The 16,944-nt window shown below is 51.4% G+C and overlaps 1 protein-coding gene across 3 annotated transcripts in view; it reads right to left on the bottom strand.

Annotated features, from left to right (window-relative positions):
• Positions 1–15,864, bottom strand: part of TTBK1 (tau tubulin kinase 1) — a 158,981-nt gene extending 143,117 nt beyond the window's left edge. For 2 of the 3 annotated variants that reach the window (XM_039530539.1, XM_039530540.1), the window contains exon 1: positions 15,757–15,864. The gene's annotated coding sequence lies outside the window, so the exon portion shown is untranslated. Of the gene's footprint in view, positions 1–7,866; positions 7,902–15,756 lie in introns of those variants that run through there. The other variant, XM_039530541.1, reaches the window with a different exon arrangement.
• Positions 15,865–16,944: the final 1,080 nt, after the last annotated feature.

The following is a 16,944-nucleotide window of genomic DNA, read 5'->3' as shown; positions in this document are numbered from 1 at the left end:
ACAGTGTATTAATACCTTCATGGAGAGAAAATACTAGGTACTAAATGGGTCTTTAATCTAAACCGAGAAAGGTGTAATGAACCAATGGCTGAAAGATGAAGCCAGACAAAACACATTAGAAAGTAGGTACAAATTTTAAGAGTGAAAGTAATTAGGCATTGGAACAAACTCCCAAGGGAAGTGGTGGAATCTCCCTCTCTTGATATCTTGAAAGCCAGACAGGACGCCAAAGGGCAATATTAGACCTAGCGCATAGTTTTTTGTTCGGGGGACATTGAGGGATGGATAAACCCCTAGATAGAATCCTATGGAGGCTCTTTAGGAGAAGTGGGCCTGAGCTCAACGTGCGCTTGTGATTCTGGACTATGCTACACGATACCGGGAGGCCATACTCTGTGAAACACAATGTCCAAGATGAAAGCAAAGGAGTTAATCCAATTTTTTCTAGGTAGGAATACCCAAGGAGATTCTGACGGATCACAGGATCCCCTTCATGTCAAAATTGATGGAAGATCTGTGTGAAATGCTCTAAATACAGGCTCTACTAACCTCAGTTACCTTCCACAGACTGATGGCCTCACCAAATGCTTTAACAGAACACTGAAGAGCATGATATGGAAAGTAGTGAGTCAAGACAGGAGAAATCAGGATACCTTGCTAACCTACCTGATATTTGCTATAAGGGAGGTTCGCCAGGCTTCCACCAGGTTTTCCCCCTTCGAGCTGCTACCCCCACAGCATATTAGACACTGCCAAGGAGGGCTGAGAAGAACAGCCTACCCAGGGAAGTAACATCATTGAATATGCAATGCAGATGTGGGACAGAGTAGCCCAAATTACGCCCCTAGTGTGAGAGCACATGGAAAAAGCACAGGAGGGCCACAGACCTATTACAATTGTCGAGCAAAGGTTTGGAAATTCCAGGCAGGGGATTGAGCAATGGTGCAGGTGCCTACAGCAGAAAGCAAGCTCTGAGCCAGATGGCAAGAGCCATACAAAGTAATAGAAACGGTTGGGGAGGTTGACTATAAGATTCGACAACCTGAGCAGGTGGACCCACAGAGAGGACTGCCATGGAGTAGTGGACTATGTAACAGGTAGTTTGGGGGGCCTCTATCAGGGGTTGGAGATCAGGAGGTTGACCTACGTCTAGGAGAAGAGAGTCAAGAGGAACTGGAGAGGGTTTCATTCAAGGGAACAAGGATGGGCCGGGGACAAGGAGGAGGAGTGCTCATGCTCTAAGAGAGGGAGAGAAGTTGTCGGTACCAGTTCAGGGGCCTGCAGTACTTTCAGCATTTGTGCCTGAGTCAGTGCTAGGGCTCTGCATGATAATCTGAAGCAGCAGCACACAGCAGCAACTCTCCCGAGACTCAGAGGGGGAGCCGGGTTAGTCTGTATCAGCAAAAACAATGAGGCGTCCTTGTGGCACCTTAGTGCCTAACACATTTATTTGGGCATAAGCTTTTGTGGGCTGTTAAGGGTTCCTTTATCTGAGCCAACTCTGGTACCAGCAGCTTCAGCACCAGGGAGAGTTCCTCAGTACCAGGCTTCAGAGCCCCGAGAATCTCCCTTGCAGTGGAGGTCCAGTCTGCCCTGCCTCAGTGAAGAGGTGATACCATGCTTTAGTGCCAAGCTCCTGGCTGGTGCCAAACTCAGTTTAGGGGGCTGAGGCTGGTCAGCAGAGAGGGCTATGCTGCCTTTGTCACTCATAGGAGTTTAGGAGAATGGTCCCTACTCCCAGGGGCACTAACTGAATGGGACTCCTGGGAAGAGAGTCAATTTTGAGTCAGAAAGCCATCCTACAGGATCCAATGCTCCTCTCACAGACTGTTCCAAGGGGAAGAATTTAGCCAAGTGTCCCTGGGACAAGACCTGGTGGGAAACGACCGACAAACCAAACATCGCTCTGAGAGATGGCTCTCACCCAAGCAGACAAGACACCAACTATGCCCATCCATAAGGAGAATGAAACCATCACACAATGGACATGATTTAAAACTTGAAAGGGTTGATTCCACCACCAGGCTAAAACAGTAACGGCGCTAGGTGCCCAACGAGGCAAAAAAAAAAAAAAAGATAAAAGAAGGATTTTATTTAAGAAAATTTAAGAACTAAAGGGGGTCTGCCAATTGAATGGAAACCCCAAACTGCTACCTCACTAAAGAGAGTGTGCTACAGGGGAGCAGGTGAGTACCAGCATGCATCTCACTGCTACGGCTGGTAAAAGGGAACTGATGGACAGCTGCAGCCACGCGGCACTTCATACTTTTGAGTTGCAAGGGGGAGGGAGGGAGGGTTGCACAAGGACACACAGGGCACAGTCGGGTCCAACAGACACTTATGCCCATAAGATTCTGATCTCTCATGCATTGGATCAGTGCACCAAAGAAGAAATCCACAGGGACACAAACTCATAGAACAACCCTATCATAAATTCTAATCTCTTTTAGAGTGTCTATCATTTTTTATTATCTAATGACAGTAATAACCACCGAAGACAGCAGTGATGCACATTGTAGGTCTGCTCTTTATGTGCAGGACCTACAGCCGTTAGCGTGGCGACAGTAGGAGATAGTGCATCCTACCCCAGGTGTAACACATCCCATTGTCATGTTTCAGTGGGAGGGAAGGGGGGAGACACCAAGTTCCCTAATGCAGTGTTATTGTAGGATGCTCAAGAATCTCCATTGTAATCCAGTGAGGAGTTTGTAGTCAGACACAGCAAGGTAGCACTTTAATAGAGAATGCAAAGGCACTCACGTGTGCTGCAGTGAAACCAGATGACCTTTCCTTCTATTTACCAAATTGCCTATACTTCCCGTTTCAAGCCTGGGGAAATTAATGAATAAGGAGCATATAAATTACAGCCAGGCTAGATCACTGCAACCTACTGTACTGGGAATGAGTAAGCAAACCCTGGAAAAAATTCAGCTGGTCTACAGTTGCTCAGAAACATTGGCAGACAGGAGCATATCACCCCAGTGCTTCCATCAGTCCACTGGCTCCCCACTAAGCACCGGTCCAATTCAAGGCCATGGCACTAATCACCAGAGCTCTCGCAGAACTAGGTTACGTGAAAGACCACCTCTCTTTCTGTGTGACTAAGACCGTCTTCGATAGCTGAGCTCATGTACATAATTCACAAAAACCTAAGCAAAACCTCTCAAGGGGAACCGGAAAGCCTATTATAGCACAGAAAAGAAGAAAATCCCACTCCTCAGAATGCTAGCTAACCCAGACTGCCAGCATCAGACCCAAGCACCACAAGCTGTGCAGAGCTCTAGTTATACTTCCCTGAGAAAAGCAAACCCCAAGAGGCCTCACCAGCACAGAGCGAAGCCCCACGCCACCCTGTCTAGCAGACTGATGACACAGAAGGAACCTCTGTAAGGACTGAGGGATCTTGCCAGCTGGTAAAAGCTAGTTGAGAACTCTGGGCAAGCCCCTCCACGATGCCTGGGCTCTGAAGCATGCCAGAGCCTGACTAAATGCCACAAACACACTGGGGGCATTCCACCCACCTGCCTAGCAAACACCCAGCCTCTCACATGTTCCTGGTCACCGAGAAGGGAGCAGCTACTCTTCTCCAAAGGAGTCCAACTTCCCCCAGAATTCTGGGCCCCGAGCAACAGGGCAGAGGCTGCCATGCTGTACTGGTGATGATCTCCTCATAGCTGTGCTCAGTGACAAGGTGTCCAGGCTCCCTACTGGGATCCATGTGCTGCCAGTGGAAGCGCCAAGCCCTGCGTGCACAACACAGCAGGACCCACGGGGCCCAGTCCAAAACGGGGGAATGGAATAGCTGCTTCTTCACATTGACAGCCTTCACGTGTGGAGTCCCACGGGCCTCAAGCCTTCCGTACTGCCATACACAGGCTCAAAGGCCGGCTATGGGCTCAGTCAACACCCACTGAAAGGGCGTCAAGTCTATAAAGAGGACACTATGCTCCCGCAACGAGAGACACCAGCCTAGGGATCCCCAAGAAGCAGCAGCTTCCTTGGTGGCGGGAACTCCTCCCTCCCAAACGCATGCCCAAAGGGACCCCCAAGGTTACTATCCACACAGATACCATCCCGCAGGGAACCACCTCCTCCCATATTCACCATAAGTGGGACACGATGCCCTACCCCAAACTGACACTCAACTCACCCACCTCACCTAGGAAATTAACCCCCTTCCAACTACTACCCTAAGGGAACCAGCCGTACCACCCCCTGGGATATACCCACCACCAGCTACTACCCTAGGACAACCCGCCCTGCCTCCCGCAGGGATACACCCCTTCCAGCTACCACCCTACAGAAATCTGCTGGTGGGGGAGAGAGGGAGGAAGCTGGTTCCCAGCTATACCATAGGGGAACAATTCCCTGCTAAGCTACATCCCATAGAAATCTGCTCCTCCTCCCTTCTGAGCTACCCCATCCCAGCTACTCTCCCTGGAACTCCTCAACATCACCATCATAGAATACCCCTATCTACCACTCCAGGGGAACTCATTCTCCTCCCCTAGGGAAAAACCTCCCAGTTATGCCTCCACAGGAAGATGCCCCCTCCAACAAATAGTCCTTCCAAGCTACAACACCCAGGGAACCCACTCAACGTTCCCCAGGGACTCCCTTCCAGCTACAGCCCAAAGGAACCCGCTACCACTCTTGGGAATACCCCCCTCCTATGCCCCATGGGAACCCGCTCCCCACTCCATGGGGATATTCTCTTCCAGCTCCATCGCATGCTGACCAGCTTCCCTCCCCCATGAACACCCCTCTCCCTAAAGCCTTGGGGAACCTATTCCCCTCTCTAGAGATATGCACGCCAAGCTACGCTCCAATGGAACCCACTCCTGAGAGTCCCACTCCAGTGATGCTCCCCCAGATACCCCCAGCTATGCCCCAGTGTAATCCACTGCCCCCCACTGCTACAACACTAAGGAAACTGGCTCCTGCCTCAGGAAATGCCCTCCCAGCTACGACCCCACAGGAACCCCCCGGGGATACCCCTTCCCAGCCTTTACCTCCCAGGAACCCTGCTACAGCACAGGGGATACCACCTCCCTGCTAGCTAACCCAGACTGCCAGCATCAGACCCAAGCACCACAAGCTGTGCAGAGTTCTAATTATACTTCCCTGAGAAAAGCAAACCCCAAGAGGCCTCACCAGCGCAGAGCGAAGCCCCATGCCACCCTGTCTAGCAGACTGATGACACAGAAGGAACCTCTGTAAGGACTGAGGGATCTTGCCAGCTGGTAAAAGCTAGTTGAGAACTCTGGGCCAGCCCCTCCACTGAAGCATGCCAGAGCCTGACTAAATGCCACAAACACACTGGGGGCATTCCACCCACCTGCCTAGCAAACACCCAGCCTCTCACATGTTCCTGGTCACCGAGAAGGGAGCAGCTACTCTTCTCCAGCGGAATCCAACTTCCCCCAGAATTCTGGGCCCCGAGCAACAGGGCAGAGGCTGCCATGCTGTACTGGTGATGATCTCCTCATAGCTGTGCTCAGTGACAAGGTGTCCAGGCTCCCTACTGGGATCCATGTGCTGCCAGTGACAGCGCCAAGCCCAGCGTGCACAACACAGCAGGACCCACGGGGCCCAGTCCAAAACGGGGGAATGGAATAGCTGCTTCTTCACATTGACAGCCTTCACTTGTGGAGTCCCACGGGCCTCAAGCCTTCCGTACTGCCATACACAGGCTCAAAGGCCAGCTATGGGCTCAGTCAACACCCACTGAAAGGGCGTCAAGTCTATAAAGAGGACACTATGCTCCCGCAACGAGAGACACCAGCCTAGGGATCCCCAAGAAGCAGCAGCTTCCTTGGTGGCAGGAACTCCTCCCTCCCAAACGCATGCCCAAAGGGATCCCCAAGGTTACTATCCACACAGATACCATCCCGCAGGGAACCACCTCCTCCCATATTCACCATAGGTGGGACACGATGCCCTACCCCAAACTGACACTCAACTCACCCACCTCACCTAGGAAATTAACCCCCTTCCAACTACTACCCTAAGGGAACCAGCCGTACCACCCCCTGGGATATACCCACCACCAGCTACTACCCTAGGACAACCCGCCCCGCCTCCCGCAGGGATACACCCCTTCCAGCTACCACCCTACAGAAATCTGCTGGTGGGGGAGAGAGGGAGGAAGCTGGCTCCCAGCTATACCATAGGGGAACAATTCCCTGCTAAGCTACATCCCATAGAAATCTGCTCCTCCTCCCTTCTGAGCTACCCCATCCCAGCTACTCTCCCTGGAACTCCTCAACATCACCATCATAGAATACCCCTATCTACCACTCCAGGGGAACTCATTCTCCTCCCCCAGGGAAAAACCTCCCAGTTATGCCTCCACAGGAAGATGCCCCCTCCAACAAATAGTCCTTCCAAGCTACAACACCCAGGGAACCCACTCAACGTTCCCCAGGGACTCCCTTCCAGCTACAGCCCAAAGGAACCCGCTACCACTCTTGGGAATACCCCCCTCCTATGCCCCATGGGAACCCGCTCCCCACTCCATGGGGATATTCTCTTCCAGCTCCATCGCATGCTGACCAGCTTCCCTCCCCCATGAACACCCCTCTCCCTAAAGCCTTGGGGAACCTATTCCCCTCTCTAGAGATATGCACGCCAAGCTACGCTCCAATGGAACCCACTCCTGAGAGTCCCACTCCAGTGATGCTCCCCCAGATACCCCCAGCTATGCCCCAGTGTAATCCACTGCCCCCCACTGCTACAACACTAAGGAAACTGGCTCCTGCCTCAGGAAATGCCCTCCCAGCTACGACCCCAGAGGAACCCACCGGGGATACCCCTTCCCAGCCTTTACCTCCCAGGGAACCCTGCTACAGCACAGGGGATACCACCTCCCAGCCACACCACCAGGGGAACTGGCTCCTGCCCCAGGCTATGCCATCCCAGCTTCACCCCCCGGGAACCCTGCTCCTGCACAGGGGTTACCCCCTCCCAGCATCACCCTGCTCCTGCGCAGGGGTTACCCCCTACCAGCTTCACCCCCGGGGAACCCCGCTCCTGCGCAGGAGGGAACCCCCTCCCGGCATCGCCCTCGGGGAACCCCGCTCCTGTGCAGGAGGGAACCCCCTCCCGGCATCGCCCCCAGGGAACCCCGCTCCTGCGCAGGGGGGAACCCCCTCCCGGCTTCACCCCCGGGGAACCCCGCTCCTGTGCAGGGGTTACCCCCTCCCGGCATCGCCCCCAGGGAACCCCGCTCCTGTGCAGGAGGGAACCCCCTCCCGGCATCGCCCTCGGGGAACCCCGCTCCTGCGCAGGGGGGAACCCCCTCCCGGCGTCGCCCCCGGGGAACCCCGCTCCTGCGCAGGGGTTACCCCCTCCCGGCATCACCCCGCTCCTGCGCAGGGGTTACCCCCTCCCGGCGTCGCCCCCTCCCCACTACAGCATGAAGCGTCCCTGCTCCCCCCTCAGAGATCCCCCCTCCCTGCTGCAGCCCTCGGGGCCCCGCCCTCCCCACGTGCTGACAGTCAGGCGAGGTGCGAAGCCCGAGTCCCGCCTCTCTAGGCCCCGCCCCCTCCGACATAACCCGCTTCAGACACGTTTAGGCTCCCCAAGGAGCGTGGCCGGCGGTCGGCCCGTCCCCGCTCGTGATTGGCTGCGCCGCCCCTCACTCCGCCGTGTCCCGCCCTGCCCCGGGGCGTGCTGGGAGTGCGAGTCCCCGCGCCGGGCCGGCCCCGCCCAGAGCGCAGCCTGGGAGCAGGGCGAAACTACAATTCCCACCGTGCCCCGTGCCCCGGGCGCCCCGAGCTGAGGCGCCTGGGCCCGCAGTGCCCCCGTCCTCTGGCTCGCAGCGCCCCCTTCGCCCGGCCCGGCCCGGCCCGGCCCGGCTCTCACCTGGTCCCCGCCGCCGCCCCGTTCTCCGGCCGGCGCATCCCCCCGCGGCCCTCACTGCGGCCCCGCCGGGCTGCGCGCCGCCGCCTGCCCCGGGCGCTGCTGCTGCGGCTGCGGCTGCGGGGCCCCCCCCGGGAGCATCCTCGCGCGCCGGCCTGGGGATCCGCGGCGGCAGGAGGCGGCGCAGGCAGCGGGATTCGCCCACAATGCACCGCGCGCGGCTCCAGCAGCATCGGCCTGACATCACCCGCAGCGCCGCCCCCCGCGCCCCGCCCGGCCCGCCCCTGCAGCCCCCGCCCGCCCGCTCGCTCGCTCCCCGCGCGCACTGCGCCGCGGCCGGCACCAGCCCCCGGCTGCAGATGTGCGCAGCCCCCCGCTCCTTCCCCCACGCGCCGCCTGCAGCTGGGCAGCTCCCCCACTCACCTGCAGCGGAGCGCACAGCCCCCCCCCATGCACCTCCACGTGTGCACACAGCCCCTGCAACGCCCCCACACACCTCCACACACAGCCCCTGCAGCACCACCACCCCACGCACCTCCAGCAGAGCGCACAGCCCCCCCATGCACCTCCAAGTGTGCACACAGCCCCTGCAGCCCCCCATGCACCTGCAGCGGAGCGCACAGCCCCCCCCCATGCACCTCCACGTGTGCACACAGCCCCTGCAGCCCCCCATGCACCTCCACACACAGCCCCTGCAGCACCACCACCCCACGCACCTCCAGCGGAGCACACAGCCCCCCCCCATGCACCTCCAAATGTGCACACAGCCCCTGCAACACCCCCATGCACCTGCAGCTAGGCATACAGCCCCTGCATGTGCGCACACAGCCCCTGCAGCCCCCAAACACACCTGCAACTGGGCACATCCCCCATGCACCTCCAACTGGGCGCACAGCCCCTGCAGCCCCCCATGCACCTGCACACACAGCCCCTGCAACACCCCCACGCAGCTGGGCAACGCCCCCACGCACCTGCAGCCCCCCACGCACATGCACACAGCCCCTGCAGCTGGGCACATCCCCCGTGCACATCCAACTGTGCACAGAGCCCCTGCAATGCTCCCATGCACCTGCAGCTGGGCACCTCCCCCATGCACCTCCAACTGTGCACACAGCCCCTGCAACCCCCTGCCTCACACCCCTCCATGAACCTGCAGCTGTGCACACCACTCACACACATACTCCAGCCACCTATAGATTTGCACAGCCCCTGCAACTGCAGATTTGTGCAGCCCCCATGCACCTGGAGTTGTGCACACTGCTCCTGCAACTCCATCCACCTGCAGCTGATGTGCACCTCCCCATGCACACACACAGTTGTGTACACAGCCCACACACTCCCACACACCTGCAGAGTGCACCCAGTCCTTGCCCTCTCATACATCTGCAGAGGTGCATATGGCCCTTACCCATACACACACATCTGGAGATGTGCACATCTCCCAGACAGCTGCAGATGTGAACACAGCCCTTGCACCTTGTGATATACACACAGGCTCTGCACTCTCATGGCCCTGTAGATGTGGGCTCAGCCCTTGCATAGATGGACATGCATATGTGCCAGGAGATAAAAAGCTCCATTTTCTCTCTCTATGGGAGCAGATTCCTGGAATCACCAGGGTCAGAGCTGGCAGCAGCTTCCTTACTGAGACTGAGCTCCCCTGCCCTTCCTTATCCCCTCCTCCCCTACATATTCTGTGCCTTCTCCATGTCCCTGACCTTGAGGTCTTCTGCCTCCTCTGCATCTCTAACTTCTCCATCTGCCCCAGTGACCCCATCCCTTCCTGCTACTTAAGTCCATTGCCTCCCATGGCCATCTCCTCCCTCATCAAGCTGGCTCCTTCCCCTCTTCATCCTCAAAAAAAAAAATAATAACCCTTAACCTCATCCTGCCTCTAACTACTGCTCCAGTTTTCCCCATATCTTTCATTGCATGGGATTTGCTGTCTCCTGCTCAGTCAAGTCAATCAATGTAATCCTTTGCAATCCTGCCTGCAAGCTTCCTCAGAACTTCCTCTTCAGCTCTGTAAATGTGTCATATTTTCAGTCCCTTCTCACTTTACGTAGAGGAAAGTTTGTGAATCAGAAACCCCATCTTGGAATATGTAGACAAGTAACAGAAGGAAACAATTTAATTTTGTAAAAATAAGTAAATAAATATATCATGTAAGTCATGAAACAAGTCTACTTAATATTAAGTTTAATTATGACACTTACATAAAGCCCCATGCAAATATCTTACCCAATGTCATAATGGGTCATTTTACTAAAAAAAATTACAACATAGAAACAATAAAATAATTGTTGTGATTAGACTGTTTTGTTTTGCATTGAAAGCTGGGATTCAACCTCTCCGTTTTGTATCAAAATTTAAGCATGTACTCCCCAGAATTACGGCACTGACTCTTTGGGCAAAGAATGACTTTTCTGAGCCTTTACAAGTAAATCAATTAGCTAGAATTAAAATGAATTAAAGACTGGGCCCATTAAGAAATGCAGCTTCTGTATCAGTCTGTGTCTCAAAGAATCTTGAAAATAGGGTGACCAGATAGCAAATGTGAAAAATTGGGATGGGGTTGGGGGGTAATAGGTGCCTATATAAGCAAAAGCACCAAATATCAGGACTGGCCCTATAAAATCAGGACATCTGGTCACCCTACTTAAAAATGGGTGCCAGACATGTCCAATTTTCCATATACTGTCAAAATTAACTGCAATCTTGTACATAGCTTTTACAAAATATTTTCTAAGTTATTAACAATTGTATCTAATCGCTGTGGATATATAGGCAACGGAGAGGCTCAGATCAACAGCTAAGGAGAAAAAATCAGCCAATGGCCACTCTTCCTCCGCAGCTAATTTGTATGCAACAATTCTATTGGTTGTAATGAGTCAGCGGTAGGCAGAGAGACTGGATGGACACAGGTTGCAAGAGTTCTCACTGGTAGATTGTGTGGTCCAACTGTCAGTGCTCTTTAAATCTTCCATGGCTCCTCCTCCCCCTGCCCCCGGCACTACTGCCTTGGGTCCACTGCACTCTGAGGCAGCCCAGGCAGGGGAACTGAGGCAGGAACATGGATGAGCACAGAGACATTGGGGACCCAGGCCCCGGGCTCTCCCCCACTCCTGCTTTCACATAGCTCCGGGGTGGGGTGGGATGGTCTGTTTGTGCTGCATTGGTGCTCCTGGGGGCTGTGCCCCTTGTAGTGACGTCTCTAGAGGAATTTCCTAGGGTGAGGCTGGGGAGTTATAACAACAGGGAACAATGAGGAAAATTAAATGTAAAGAGATTCTCAGGAGCACACGGTTTGGACGCAGACATCCCTTAAGGGAAGATTTATTAAACAGGATACTCGATAGCCTAGTAAAAAGGAGAGAATAGACGTTGACAAAGTACAGGCAGGAACTGAAGGAAACAGTCAAACGAAAAAGAGTCCCAGGCACAATTACATCACGTGAAGGCAGACATGTAAATATTGACAAATCTTATTAAAGTGCTTCTATACAAAATGTGAGAAGTCTAAATACTAAGATGGTGAACTTGAGTGCCTGGTATGAAATGTGGCTATTGATATAATAGGCATCATGGAAACTTGATGAAAAGAGGATAATCAATGGGACGCAGTATAAAATAAATATGAATGACAGAATAGGCCATGCTGGTGGGGGAGTGGCACTATATGTGAAAGAAGCGTAAAGTCAAGTACAGCACAAATTGTAAGTCACTCGAACAGTACCATAGAATCTTTAGGGATAGAAATTGGTGCTTGAACAACAAGAGTCTAGCAGTAGGAATATACCATCGACCATCTGATCAGGATGGTGATGGTGACTGTGAAATGCTCAGGGAGATTAGAGAGACTACAAAAACAGAAAGACCAATAAATAATAGTGACTGGGAACATGTCACCTCAAGATGTGAGTCAGAGATAAAGTTTCTAGACACTATTAGTGACTGTTTCTTGGTGCAGCTAGGCTTGGAACCGACAAGAGGCCATTCTTGATTTAGTGAAGCACAGGATGTGGTCCAAGAGGTGAATATAGCTGAACTGCTTGGTAATAATGACCATAATACAATTAAATTTTAAATCCCTGTGTGGGAGAAAATACCAAAGAAACCCACCACAATAGCATCTAACTTTAAAAATGGGGATTACGCAAAAAAGGAGGAAGCGAGTTAAACTGAAATTGAAAAGACCAGTCAAAAGGGTGAAATGCCTGCAAGCTGCATGGAAACTATTATAAAACACTATAAGAGAGGCACAAACTAAATGTATACCCCCAAATAAAAACAACAGTAAGAGCACCAAAGAAATGGTCACCATCGCTAAACAGCAGAGTAAAAGAAGTGGTTAGATGCAAAAAGGCATCCTTTAAAAATTGGAAGTCAACCCTACTGAGGAAAATAGAAAGGCACAAACTCTGGCAAGTCAAATGTAAAAATACAAGTAGGTAGCCCCCAACAAAAGAATTTGAAGAGCAGCTAGCAAGAGACACAGAAACTAAACAGGAAATATTTTTTAAGTACATCAGAAGTGCCCAACAATCAGTGGAGCCACTGGATAATCAAGATACTAAAGGAGTACTCAAAGAAGAGATGGCTGTTGCGGAGAAGCTACATTAATTCTGTGCATCAGTCTTCACTGCCGAGAATGTGAGGGAGATTCCCACACTGAGCCATTATTTTTAGGTGACAAATCTGAGGAACTGTCCCAGATTGAGGTCTCAGTAGAGGTGCTTTTGGAACAAATTGATCGATTTAACAGCAATAAGTCACCAAGACCAGATGAGATTCACCCGAGTTCTAAATATGAAATTGCAAAACTACTAATTGGGATACTTAACCTATTGTTTAAATTAGCCTCTGTACCAGATGACAGGAGGGTAAGCTAATGTAATGTCTATTTTTTTTTAAAAAGAGGCTCCAAAGGCGATACTGGAAATTATGGGCTGGTAGGTCTAACTTCAGTACCAGGCAAATAGGTTGAAACTATAGTTAAGAACAGAATTATCAGGCACAATGAGGAACACGATTTGTTAGGGAAGTCAACACTTCCTTTACCAGTCTAGTGGAATTCTCTGAGGGCCTCAACAAGCATGTGGACAAGAGTGATCCTGTGGATATAGTGCACTTAGACTTTCAGAAAACCTTTGACAAGGTCTCACACCAAAGGTTCTTAAGCAAAGTAGGCAGTCATGGGCTAAGAGGGAAGGTTCTCTTGTGGATCAGTTACTGGTTAAAAGATGGGAAAACAAAGGGTAGGAATAAACTATCAGTTTTCACAATGGAAAGAGGTAAATAATGGTCCCCCAAGGATCTGTACTGGATCTGTGCTGTTAACCATATTATCAAATGATTTACAAAAGGGGGTAAACAGCGCAGTGGCAAAGTTTGCAGATGATACAAAGCTACTCAAGATAGTTAAGTCCAAAGCTGACTGTGAAGAACTACTAAAGGATCTCACAAAACTGGGTGACTGGGCAACAAGATGGCAGATGAAATTAAATGCTAATAAATGCAAAGTAATGCCCATTGGAAAACACAAACCCAACTATACATATACAATGATGGGTCTAAATTAGCTGTTACCACTCACAAAAGAGACCTTGGAGTCATTGTGGATAGTTCTCTGAAAACATCCACTCAATGTGCCGCGGCAGTCAAAAATGCAAACAGAATGTTAGGAACCATTAAGAAAGAGATAGATAAGACAACAGAAAATATCATAATGTCACTATATACATTCATGATACACCCACACCTTGAATATTATGTGCAGGTCTGGTCATCCCATCTCAGAAAACATTATAATTGGAAAAGTTACAAAGAAGGGCAATAAAAATGATTAGGGGTATGGAACAGCTTCTGTATGAGGACAGATTAAAAAGACTGGGACTGTTCATCTTAGAAAAGAGACGACGAAGGGGGGATATGGTAGAGGTCTATAAAATCAGGAAGGGAATGGAGAAAGTGAATGAGGAAGCGTTATTTACCCCTTCATGTAACACACGAACAAGGGGTCACCCAATGACATTAATAGGCAGCAGGTTTAAAACAAACATAAGAATTATGTAATTATGAATTAAGTTCCTGGAGGATAGGTCCATCAGTGGCTATTACCCAAGATGGTCAGGGATGCAACCCCATGCTCTGTCTCTCCCTAAACCTCTGACTGCCAGAAGCTGGGTATACAACAGGAGATGGATCACTTGATAATTGCCCTGTTCTGTTCATTCCCTCTGAAGCATCTGGCATTGTCCACTATCGGAAGACAGGACACGGGGCCACGTGTTGTTAAAGTGTCCTCACAGATGGGCTGGAGGGATGGAAGAAATGGGGAAAAAAAATAGAAATAACCGGTTTGTAATGGATGTAACGCTTCCCTTTCCCACTGCTGCATCACTTCCCTCCTGGAAGGGGGTCCCTCAGACCCTGTGCCTCCTTACATGGGCTGCACGGCAAAGAGGTGGCTGAGGCGGGGGTTAGTCTGAGAAACACCACAACCTTTCATGAGTAACTTAGTTCTGAGGAGCCCACTCCCCTGCATGTGCTGAGTCACAGCCTCCTGACTCCGTGAGGCTTAATGGTAGGTAGATGTCTTCCCCCTTGTCTCTGTGTGCTGCACTGAAGTGAGAGGGATTGTGCCCCTGCCAGAGGCTTTTGTGGAGGAAGATGGTCTCCCCATGGTTGGAGAGGAATTTCCTGGGGTGGGGCTGAACAACAGGGAATAACGAGGAAATGGAAAGAGATTCCCAGGGGACGCAGATGGAGATTGTTCTCTAGCAGACTGCAGAATAGTCTCCCACAGAAAGATGTTGATAAACTGGAGAGGGGTCAGAGAAGAGCCACGAGAATGAAAACCTGCCTTGCAGTGATAAGCTAAATAGACTGAGCTCTTTGAGTCTAACAAAGAGAAGGTTAAGGGGGTGGGACTTGATTACAATCTCTAAGTACCTACATGGGGAACAAATATTTAATAATGGGCTCTTCCATCTAGCAGAGAAAGGCCCAACAGTATCCAATAACAATTCAGATTGCAAATAAGGAGTGAAGTTTTAAAGGTTGAGAGTAATTAACCATTGGAACAATTTACCGAGGTATGGTGGGTTCTCCATCACTGATGATTTTTAAATCACGTCGGGCTGTTTTTCTAAAGCTCTGCTACGGGAATTATTGTGGGGCAGGTCTCTGGCCTGTGCTCCCCAGGAGGTCAGACTAGATTATCGCAATGGTCCCTTCCAGCCTTGGGATTGATGAATGCGGGATCAGGACAGACATTGGTGGCAGGCCAATCCCTCCCTGCTGACTGGAAGTTCATCTCCTGTGCAACGGAAACCATGCGATCAGGCCACAAGGCTTTGGTGAACTCACGAATTGAAATGAAGTGTCAAGTATCAGAGGCGGAGCCGTGTTTGCTGCTTTTACAGATCCAGACTAAGAGTCCTGTGGCACCTTATAGACTAACAGACGTATTGGAGCATGAGCTTTTGTGGGTGAATACCCACTTTGTCAGCATGCCTCTGACGAAGTGGGTATTCACCCACGAAAGCTCATGCTCCAATACGTCTGTTAGTCTATAAGGTGCCACAGGACTCTTTGCTGCTTTCGCTAATTGAAATATTTACTACCAGGTCCAATTACAGGCTCTCAGGCAACTTGATCACCCCTTTCCTCAAGTCCTGAGCTCTGCTCTGTAGTGACACCACGAAGGGGAAACAAACGAAAATCTAATGGCTTTAAAAATCAGTTTAGGCTAATCTGGGTCCTCAAAACTCTACAATGCCTTAATCACAATTGGATTGTTTTTTCTTGGTGCCTCTCTGGGGCAGAGTTAAATATCAGCTGAAGGGGAAACCAAGCCAAACCCCTCCCAGGCTGAAGAACTGTCCCTACCTTCTTAGTAGAGTCTTCCTAGAGATCCCCAGCTCCCTGCTTCTCTGTGGGGAGAAGCCAGTCTCACTGCTTTGTTCCTGTTGTATCCTTCCCGTAAGTCTGCCTGGTTGCTTTGAAAGTAACTCCAGCCTCTAGCCATGACATCACAGTGTGCTGGCTATGAGGTGGAGGCTGGATCTGGCAGCCTCCTGCTAAAATCCCTGAAAAGGTCAGTGCCAAGGTTAAGGTCAACGTGGTCAATGGTTTTGGGTGCCCAAGTGGAGACACTTTGTGCCTGATTTCCAGACGTGCTGAGCACCAGCAGCTCTCTTGGATTCACTTGGGGTTGAGAATGCTCAGCTGATCTGAAAATCAAGCCCCAGCTGCGTCCAGTTGGGAAACTAGAAAACATGATGGGCTGATACAGAAGCAAAGAAATGACGAACCACGGAAGTGGACATAGGACGTAATGTCAGGAATATCCCTAGAAGTACAGGGCTGGAAACACCTTTGCAGCTTCCTACATGGCCTCCTGCTTGTGTGGCTCAAGGCCAGGATCACACGATCTCCTGTCCCAGATCCGCACTACCATGGATATTTGGATTCTGTTAAAGTAACCTTGGTATTTCCTGGCTTTACAGGCTTTGTGTTTGGAGAATTGTAACATTCCTGTCCTGTCCTTTGCTCCAAGTGACTGACAGATTTTCTCACTTTAGCCACATCTTAACCTACCTTTGCTTTGGGTATTCCGTCGGTTTGGTTTTTTCAAATCAGTATTTCATCACCGAGCACTAAGCAAGTATCGCAAAGAGAATCTTACCGGGCGATGCTTCTAATGAGCTGAAGCCCAGATATGAAACGTATATTTTTAGCCTTTCCTCCTAGAGTCACTGGTACATCCCTGCTGCTTTGCCCTACTGTGGAGCAGCACAAGGCAGACAGAGCGACTGGGCCAATGGGACTAGGTTTGCAGCCGCCACGCAAAAAAACTGAGGGCACGTTTACACGGGAATAAGAGAGACCCACAGCACGGCCGTGGCTGGCCAGCTCAGCTGACTTGGGCTCGGGCTGGGCGGCTAAAAATTGCGGCATGGACATTCGGGCTCAGGCTGAAGCCAGGAGTGGCGGAAGCACCCTAAAAATGGGGGGGGGCCACAGGCACCCAAACCATGGCCCTGCTTCATCAAGGCACCACTCCCACACTGCCCC

This window comes from Mauremys reevesii, linkage group 3, assembly GCF_016161935.1.
Source record: "Mauremys reevesii isolate NIE-2019 linkage group 3, ASM1616193v1, whole genome shotgun sequence".
Classification (NCBI taxonomy): domain Eukaryota; kingdom Metazoa; phylum Chordata; order Testudines; family Geoemydidae; genus Mauremys; species Mauremys reevesii.
Note: the sequence above shows the minus strand (reverse complement) of the source record. Positions and strands in the feature narration are given on the sequence as shown.